The 9,703-nt window shown below is 42.3% G+C and overlaps 1 pseudogene; it reads right to left on the bottom strand.

The window, feature by feature from the left end:
• The window catches only part of LOC129672046 (histone RNA hairpin-binding protein-like), a 13,703-nt pseudogene extending 7,889 nt beyond the window's left edge, over window positions 1-5,814 (bottom strand).
• Window positions 5,815-9,703: the final 3,889 nt, after the last annotated feature.

Raw genomic sequence — 9,703 nt, 5'->3', positions numbered from 1 at the left:
AAGAAAGAAAGAAAGAAAGAAAGAAAGAAAGAAAGAAAGAAAGAAAGCCCTTGCAAACAACTGACTTTCCAAAATGACTATTTGTTAGGCAACAGAAGCTGTGGCTCCCAGAGGAGAAATAGCAGACTTTTCCTACTGTCAGATGAAGGTGGTGTCACTGATCCAGTTACTATGCAAGAAACTCACTGAGGCAGGGGAGTGGGAGGAGGAGGAGGGAGAAGAGAAGAAGAAAGCAGAAGGCATTAGATTTGTTAATATTTATATTTATTTTTAATTACATATATTGCAGTGGTATGTGCACTCAAGTGCAGGTGCCCCTGGAGCCGGAGTTACAGGCGGTTGTAAACCACCTGGTGTGAATGCTTAGAATTGAACTTGCGTCCTCGGCAAGAGCAGTGTTGAAAAAGAATACTCTTGGTTTCTGGCAAAGAAGCACAGGAAGAAAGTCAAAGTAATTCTACATAATAAGCTACATGGTGAGATCTTGTCTCATGATGATGATTATGATGACGATGATGATAACAATAATAATAATAATAATAAAAATAATAATAATAATAATAGGAAAAAATAGTTGTGGTGGTTTGAATAGAAACGGCCCCTATTGAAGACATACTCATGTGTTTGAATGCTTGGCTGATAGGGAGTGACACTATTAGGAGGTGTGGCCTTGTTGGAGGAAATGTGTCATTGTGTAGGCAGGCTTTGAGGTCATATATGCTCAAGCTACGTCCAGTCTCCTTCTGCTTCCTGCAGATCAAGATATAGAACTCTCAGCTCCTTCTCCAGCACTATGTCTGCCTGCACGCCGCCATGCTTCTTGCCATCATGATTGATAATGGACAAAACCTCTGAAACTGTAAAGCAACCCCAATTAAATATTTTCCTTTATAAGAATTGCTATGGTCGTGGTGTCTCTTCACAGTGATAAAAATCCTAACTAATGCAGCAGTTTAATGTATCATTTTCTCCTGTGCTTGTCTTGCTCCTTAAGTATCCAAAATCCACCACTAACACTGTCAACAAAAGGCCACATTGAGAGACTGACCTGGATATAAAACTTAAAATGGTTCAGGACTCTGAAAGTGGAAGGTCAGTCAGTGATGGTGGTTGTTCAACGGTCAGGCATGCTCGTTCCCACCACAGCTCTAGTCTTGAAGGTCAAGATGGAAGCAACAGCACTCAATAAGAGACTGGCTTTATTAAAGACATTAAGGCTAACAAAAACTTGAGAATTTCCCGTGACAGAAACAGAGACTCTTACAATGACAAGTGTAAATTCATGTCAATCATAACCTTAAATATGAATAAATTAAACAATCCAAAGAAAATACTGAGATTCTAATACTATTCAAATGAACCTATAGTTTACTGGAATCCTCCCTTGAGTACCCACTGATCCCTCTGTAGAAATTAACAAGCTTCTTTAACATTTTTGTTGTTATTGTTTGGTTGTGGTTTTTTATTTTGTTTTGTTTGTTTTTGTTTTTGATACAGGGTTTCTCTGTGTAGTATTGGCTATCCTGAACTCTCTTTGTAGACCAGGCTGGCCTCAAAATCACAGAGATCTGCTTGCCTCTGCTTCCCTAGTGCTAGAATTAAAGGTGTAAAATTCTTAGGGAACAGCAAGGAACCCAAAATTAAGAAAGTGCTTTTGAAAAGGAAGAACAGAGTGCTAGAACTCACCATTTTCCAGCTTCAAAATTTATAGGAAGGGACTGGGAAGATGACTTAGTAGAGAAAATGCCTGCCATGCAAATATGAAAACTTGGACTCTAACCTTTGTACCACTTTACAAAAAAACAGGCCTAGTCTTGTGTGTCTGAATCACTAGCAAGGTGGGTATGGAGACAGGGAAATCGCTGGTGCTGGATGGCCAGGCAGACAGTTACTCAAGGAAAGCCAGGTTCACAGGGAGATGCTGCCTTGATAGATAAAAGTTAGAAAAGGATAGGAGAAGATAACCAACATTGACCTCTGTTCTACACACATGTACACACACACACATACCACACAAACAGAAAAGGCTTATTGCAAATTGAGTAATCAAGAAAGTATGCTTCTGAAAAGGATGAACATACAGATGAGTAGTGTAGAACTAAAAGTCCATATAACCTATGAGCAGCAAGGTGACCACTCCAAGGCGGAAGAACAACCATTTTGAAAACAATACTGGAGAAAGCAATTATGCTGAGATAGTTAGCTTGCTACATGTAAATGAGTGAAGCTGGAACCTTACCTCCCAACATATACGAGAAGTCACTCAAAATAAGTTGAAATCCTAAATACTAGAGGTGAACCCATAAAGTTCTTAGCAGAAAACACAAGGCTAAATCTTGATGACTTTTCTGTGTGTTACACGTGGAAAACATTTTGTCAAACCAAAGTCAAGAAGACATCACATTTTCTTCTAATAATCTTTTAGGTTTTAGCTGAAACAATTAATATTTTGATTTATTTAGGCAAGGGAGCCAAATAAACATTTCTCAAATAATAACAATAAAACAACCAAACAAGAATGGCAAATGAGGACCTGAAAAGATATTCACCCTCACTGGTTATCAGTGACAAGCAAACTAAAGCCACAGTGAAGGCTGGATGTAGTAGCCTGTAGGCCAAGCACACAGTAGGTTGAAGCAGGAGGATTATAGTTTCAAGGCCAGCATGTACTACCCCATCCCACAAAATAAATCATTGAACAAAAACAATGAAACCACTATTAAGTATCCCTTCATACCACCAGGCCGACAGCACTGCCTACAAGGTCTTCCATGATTAAAAACAAACAAACAAACAAACAAACAAACACAGTGATAGGCATCCTTTAAGTCATTTTTCCAAGAAGGAGAATGAGGCTTTCTTACATAATTAAGCATATTAAGTCTGCTTTCATTTTTTCTCAAAATGATTTCTTTTCCTCAAATACTCTTTATTACTCCCCTGCATGCTAACCATGGAGGAATGGATCTACTTGGGGTAGGTTTGTTTGTTCCAGACAGGGTTCCTCTGCATAGCCTTAGCTGTCCTGGACTCACTTGGTAGACCATATTGGCCTCAAACTTACAGAGATCTGTCTGCCCCTGCCTCCGTGATTGCTGGGATTACAGACATGTGACACCATGTCTGGTGCTCCATGGGGTCTTTTAGAGCATCCTTTGTGCCTCAAGTCTGAGCCCTCATATAATTACTTTCTGGCTTTTCTGATGTGTTCAGTCAAACATTATTTCAATCCCACTTAGAAACAAAAACATTGCCCTCTGTCCACAGTTCCATGTTGCTTTTTCATGTATCATTGACTTCTCTACGGAATCTCTCTTGGACCGGATTCAATTCCCAGCACCCACATGGCAGCTCACACATTTTTGTAACTCCAGTTCCAGGCACAAGACATACATGCAGGCAAAATATTAATACACATTTTTAAAAATAAATTAATAAAAAGATAACGTTAGGCAGTGGTGGCAGATGCCTTTAATCCCAGTACTCAGGAGGCAGAGGCTGGCAAATCTCTGTGAGGCCAGCCTGGTCTGTAAAGTTAGTTCCAGGACAGCCAGGGCTACACAGAGAAACCCTATCTGGAAAAAAAAAAAAAAAGAGCAAAACAAGACAAAAATAAAGAAATCTCTTTTATAGGATTGCAGGATAGTTTTTTCAGGTCATGGGCAATTTGGCCTTATGAACTTCTCCATGAAAATACTGGAAACTGAAGAGAGTTCACTGGCTAAGAGTGCTTGCCTCTCTCCCTGACAACTCAAGTTCAGTTCCCAACACCCACACTGGATGGTTCACAACCATCTGTACCTCCAGCTCCAGTGGATCCAGTACCCTTTCATGGCTTCTTCAGATACTCAAACACACAATGTCGTGAGGCATCTACCAGAGACAACCACTAGGAAGTCTTCATTAACCAGCTAGTCCTACCCTGGGTGTTCCAGGACTGAGCACAGAATTACAGGAGAGCAAGGTTACTACATTTAGGACTTTGATGGATTAGGTCTTTGTTCTTGGTTTTGTTTGTTTGTTTTGTTTTTTTGTTTGTTTTTGGCAGATATTGCTGGGTTCCAAAGTGCAAATGTTACTTCCATCAGTCGTCAGTCTTGGAGCCTGTTACAAAATAAAAATAATTTTAAAACAATATTAAGAATTGTGATAGCATTCGCTTATTTATTTATTTATTTATTTATTTATTTATTTATTTATTTAGTCAGTCATTTTTGGTTTCTTGAGATAGAATCTCATTAGGCTTGCCTGGAGTTTCCTTTGTAGCACATCTTGGCCTCGAACTCATGATCCTTCTGCCTCAGTCTCTGGAGTGCTGGGATTGTAGGCATGTGCCACTACGCTCAGCTAAACGTTATTTTTAAAGTATTAAAATGGAATTAAGCATTTGCTTTAGAATAAAAGCTTGTTTTATTTCACCTAAAATTGGGGGGGTATGTTTACTTTAAGTGAAAGCGTTCTGAGAGCCCCTGAAAATATCATGGGATCCAGGTGCTGGGCCTTTTAAGTCCAACTTGCTAAATTTGCCCTGGTCTTTCTGTCTTTGTTTCTTTAGTCCCAAGTCTGTTCACAACTGATACCCAAGATGCTTATTTTTAATGAAATTAAATCTCTAGACTCCCCTACTTAAAAAAAAATAAGTTGTTTAAGAATCAAATGAAAGAGGAGCTTCAGAAGCAATGTATAAACTGAGAGTAGTAGTACAAAGGATCTTTATGAGTTCAAGGCCAGCGTGTTCCACAAAGAGAGTTTCGGAAGAGCCAGCGTGACATAGCAAGACCTTGTCTCAAAATGAGCAAAAACAAAAATACCTGGGAGTCTAGACAAATAACAGAAACTTTGGGGTGAGGAAGGAGATGTTCGCGGGGGACCTGGAACTAGCATTTCTTCCACAGAAAGAAGGATACCCAGCTGGGGATCTCGTTAATTTGGGAAGCGGAGAAAAACGCTGTCTTCCTCGGCATTTTACAGAGGCTCACGCCTGTGCTGTGTTCGCCCCTTGGATCTGGGCAGCTGTCAGAGAATCAGCAGGGAAGAGGAATAAACATATGTCAAGACACAGGCAGCGCCGACTGCAAAAGCTGATCCACAGGCCCTGCTCCACCAGGTGGCAGTGTGTCAACGGGAGCCTGACTGAGAGACTCCGGGAGCCCGGTTAAAGGACCCTTGGCCCGCGCAGGAGCGGAGAAACTCTTCAGCTTGCTGCTGATAATGCTTCTTTTCATTATCTAATACAGCAGTGAATCCATTACTATGTTCTTTGTCCACGGTAAAAAAAAACAAAAAAACAAAAAAACAAAAAAACAAACAAACAAAAAAAAAAAACAATGTTTGGGGTGGGGAGTTATGACACATAAACCTGTAATAGGGACAAGCATTGTATACCAATTAAATCGTCAGCATCGTTATTGTCAAGTATGGACATCACGGAATCGACCTTCCAAATTGTCTGGGTGGTGCTGTAAATTGTACAGACAGACCAGGCTAATCGTCATCTCGAGAATGCTCTCTGTGAGGATGAGAGCCTTGCTCTGTCAAAGGTCATACTCACCAGACACGCAGATTCCAACCTTCTCCCAGCAGCCAAGGACGTGCAGAGAACTGTCGGACAGCCCATCGCACTTACCTGTGCAGGCTGCCAAAGACCACAGCAGCAGGAGCCTTGTGGTGAGGACTCTGGTCTCCCCCTGCTAGGGCTGCCATAGCAACCTGCCGCACACTGAGTGGCGTACACAACTCAAACTGATTCTTCACAGTTGAGGAGGCTGCAAGTCTGAGTTGCTGGGACTGGCTTCTGAGGTCTCTCTTTGACATGGAGGCCCTGTTTCCCTTGGGTTTCCCACAGAACGCCTTCTGCGCTTCTCAGTTGTGATTTCCTCTTCTCAGAAATCCATCAGGCTGCGTTAGAACCTACTCTACTGACCCCATGACGCCAAATCTGGTCAGATCTCATGGTGTCAGGTCTTAGGGCTTCTGTGCATAAGCCTTGGAGGTCACAGCTAAGCCTGTGACAGTAACATTCAAACTCCTATTTGGATTCTCCCGCTGGCTGAGGGAGCGATATGCTGATGCTAACTAAACCAGCCACTTTCTGTGCCTCGGGACGCCTGCCTATACCACTGAAGTGGTTGCGTACATAATCTCTGTGGTCTCGCCCTGGGATCACTTCAGTCTGAATTGCAAGTCTGAATTTTGCCAAACAAAGAGCAGGGCGATTTCCAAACCACCCACAAAGGACAATTGTCTACTTGCGTGAAAAGCAGTATGTGTCCGCTGACCCATGTCTGCATGGTGCCACATTTGTAAAAATGCCCTTTTTAATTCAGGAAGGCCACATTCAGAATAAAACATGGTAAGAATGTATGTTTGGTAATTTTTCAGTGGTTGAAGAAAGCAAATAGGCTTAAGGATCCCACAACCAGACAGTCTTCTGGAAGTTTCCCAGTTGTCTCATCCTGTTCATTTTCTTAGATTTATTTATTTTATGTGTGTTTTGCCTACATATATGTATGTACACTATATGTGTGCCTGGTGCCTGAAGAAGTTAGAAGAGAGCGTTTGATCACCTGGAACTGGAGTTACACATGGTTGTGAGACACCACATGGGTGCTAGAGATCACACTGGGATCACGAGCAAGAAAAAGTGCTGTTAACCACTGAGCCTTCTCTCCAGGCCCATCCCATCTCCTTTCCTAAGTCCCTGCTTATCAGTGTGGCATTCTGTCTTCATGAACGAACCACTCCTGTCGTTCTGCAGCGCAATCACGGCCCTCTGTGCTCAACTCAAATGTCACCTCCTCCATAAAACCATCTTCATATGCCCAGAGAAATCTGTCTGCTTTCCATTCTATCCCTAAAATATGATATACACTTCCATGGAAACACATGCAGATTGAATATTCCTTTTCTGAAATGCTTGTAACTAGAATTGCTTTGGAGATTTTTTTTTTTTATTTTAGAAAAGGTGCATAGATACAATGAGATATCTTAGGCATGAGACACACATCTAAACCCCAAGCCCATCTGTGCCTCTCACACACTGTTATGGCTTGAACAAGGAATGCCCCAAAGAATCATACTTTGAAGGTGTGCTCTCCAATGCATCCATGTGCAGAGGTGGGGCTCTGGAGAAGTGATGGATCGTGAGGGTTCTGACTTAACTTGTGTTTAGTTCTTCACAATTTCATACATATATATTTTATCATAATTCTCTAATTACTCTCTCATCCATCTCCCCTTCCTCCTTCTAATAATCTCCCGTCTTGCGTTCAAGTCTTTCTTTGCATATGTATGTAGCCCACTACATTTAATTAATATTGTCTGCATGAGTGAAAGGTTGTTTACTTGAACACGGACAGTTTAGCAGTGGCTACACCACTGAGGAATATGACCCCTCCTTTCTTGTTTTGTTTTGTTGCTGTTTATCAAGACAGGATTTCTCTGTGTATCCTGGCCTCGCCTTGCTTTGTAGACCAGGCTGGCCTTGAACTCACAGAGATACAACTGCCTCTGCCTGGCTGAGTGCTGGGATTACAGGTGTGTACCAACACACCCACCCAGCTGGCTCCCTCCCTTTCAACAACTGTCTTAATTACTTTTTGAATGCTGTGAAGAGATTATTATCTACCATTATCAAAGCAAGTTATAAAAGAAAGCATTTCATTTGGGGCTCACAGTTCCAGAGGGTTAGTCCATGACCATCATGGTAGGAAGCTGGCAGCAGGCATGGAGCAATAGCTAAGAGCTTATGTCTGACCCACAAGCAAAGCAGGGACATAAGAGGGAGGGAGAAGGAGAAAGCGAGATAGACAGCCAGGCAGACAGATACAAAGAAAGAGACAGAAACAGAGAGATAAAGGAAGAAGGCTAACTATGAATGGCATGGGCTTTTGAAACCTCAGAGTCCACTCCCAGTGGACACCTCCTCCAACAAATCCTCCTCCTCCTAATCCTTGCCATGCAGTTCCATCAACTGGGGACCAAGCATTCAGACATATGAGCCTATGTGGACCATTCTCATTCAAACCATCATAGCAACCTTTATGTGCCTGCAGCTTCTCAGCCAAGAGTGGAACCTATGACCTCCTTTTCTGTTCATGATGGAGTGTCAATGAGCCCAGTGTTGTACAGGTAGCCAAGCCTGCTCTGGGTTCATTGGTGCAGTAATCATGTCATATCCAGAAGACATTTCACAATACTCTTTTCCAACCTCTAACTCTTATATTCTTTCCACCCCATTTTGTATGACATTCCATGAGCCTTGGAGAGAGTAATACAGATGTCCTCTGTCTTAGTTAGGGTTCCTATGGCTAGAATGAAGTACCATGAGCAAAAGGCAAGTTGAGGAAGAAAGGGTTTATTTGGCTTACACTTCTATGTTGTGGTCCATCACTAAAGGAAGTCAGGACAGGAACTGGAAAACAGCAGAACCTGGAGGCAGAAGTTAATGCAGAGGCTATGCAGGGATGCTCATCCTACTTTATTATAGAACCTGGTATATAAACTGAGGGTACTGGCACCAGCTGTATAAAGTGAGGATGACTGCTCCAAGGTATGGTTGAGGGGAAGGTTTTTATTGTAGACATAAGAGAGTATACAGCCAGAGGCATCTGGGAGAGTCCAGAGTAGAGATAGAATGTAGTAAAATGAACATGGGCAGCAGACTGAACTTGGCCATGAGAAGGGTGGCAAGGAGCAGAGAGGAAGACAGAGTGTGGGCAAAGGAGACCAGGAGAAAAGGGCAAAAAAAAGGGACCAAGAGAGGAAGACACAAGAGAGAACCAAGAGCATGCGTGGTTGAAAGAGTAGGAATTACATGGGAATGAGCAGATAAGGGTAGGGAAGCCCATCGGGTGGAGAAATTTAGAATATGTTAAGAAGAGCTGAGAAGAGCTTCAGGCACTGGGTGAGCCTAGAGACCAGCTTGTGCTTTGGTATGCTAACAGGCACCACAGTAGCCGTTTGTCTGGAGTTTCTTTTAAATCAGACACCTAGGACCAGCAGCCCACGGATGGCACCACCCACCATGGGCTGGGCCCTCCTCCATCAATCACTAATTAAGAAAATGCACAACCTGATCTTATGGAGGCCTTTTTCTCAATTGAGGTTTTCTTCTTTCAGATGACTCTAGCTTGTGTCAAGTTGACATGAAACTAGCCAGAATATCCTGTTTAGGGCTGAGTACTCAACAGTCACTTGTTCTTAGCAGAAGCTTCTAAATTTGTCCATGAATTAACGTATGAAGAGAAGGGTTCCTGATTTGATGGGCTCTTAGGCGATGTAGTCTGAGAAGGCTACATCTTTTCCTGGCTCCTTCCTCTGTCTGCCCTGAGATAAGCTGTTTTGCTCTACCACGTGGGGACCTCTATCCCCCATGGTACTCAGCTTCACCGCGGGAATGGAAGCAGAGAGTTCTGACTCTCCTAAAACTGTGAACCAAAATAAATCTTTCCTTTTTTAGGTTGTTTCCTCTCGGGTTTTTGTTTTGTTTTGTCACAGTCCTAGAAAGCTGGCTAGCATGAGTATATACCTTACCCACACAGTTTGAAGATAACTTTGTGCAATATTGTTTGTTTACTTGGATTTTAACTGTGACCTGTCAAATGAGGTCGGATGGAATTTTTCCACTTGTGGTATCAGTTTAATAGTCCAAAGCTTTCAGGTTTTGGAATCTTTTCCTTCTTCTCCCCCCCTCCTTCTTCTT

Source organism: Psammomys obesus, unplaced genomic scaffold (genome assembly GCF_907164565.1).
Source record: "Psammomys obesus unplaced genomic scaffold, mPsaObe1.curated_primary_1811, whole genome shotgun sequence".
NCBI lineage: Eukaryota > Metazoa > Chordata > Mammalia > Rodentia > Muridae > Psammomys > Psammomys obesus.
The sequence above is the reverse complement of the archived record's forward strand: the minus strand, read 5'-3'. Positions and strand labels throughout refer to the sequence as shown.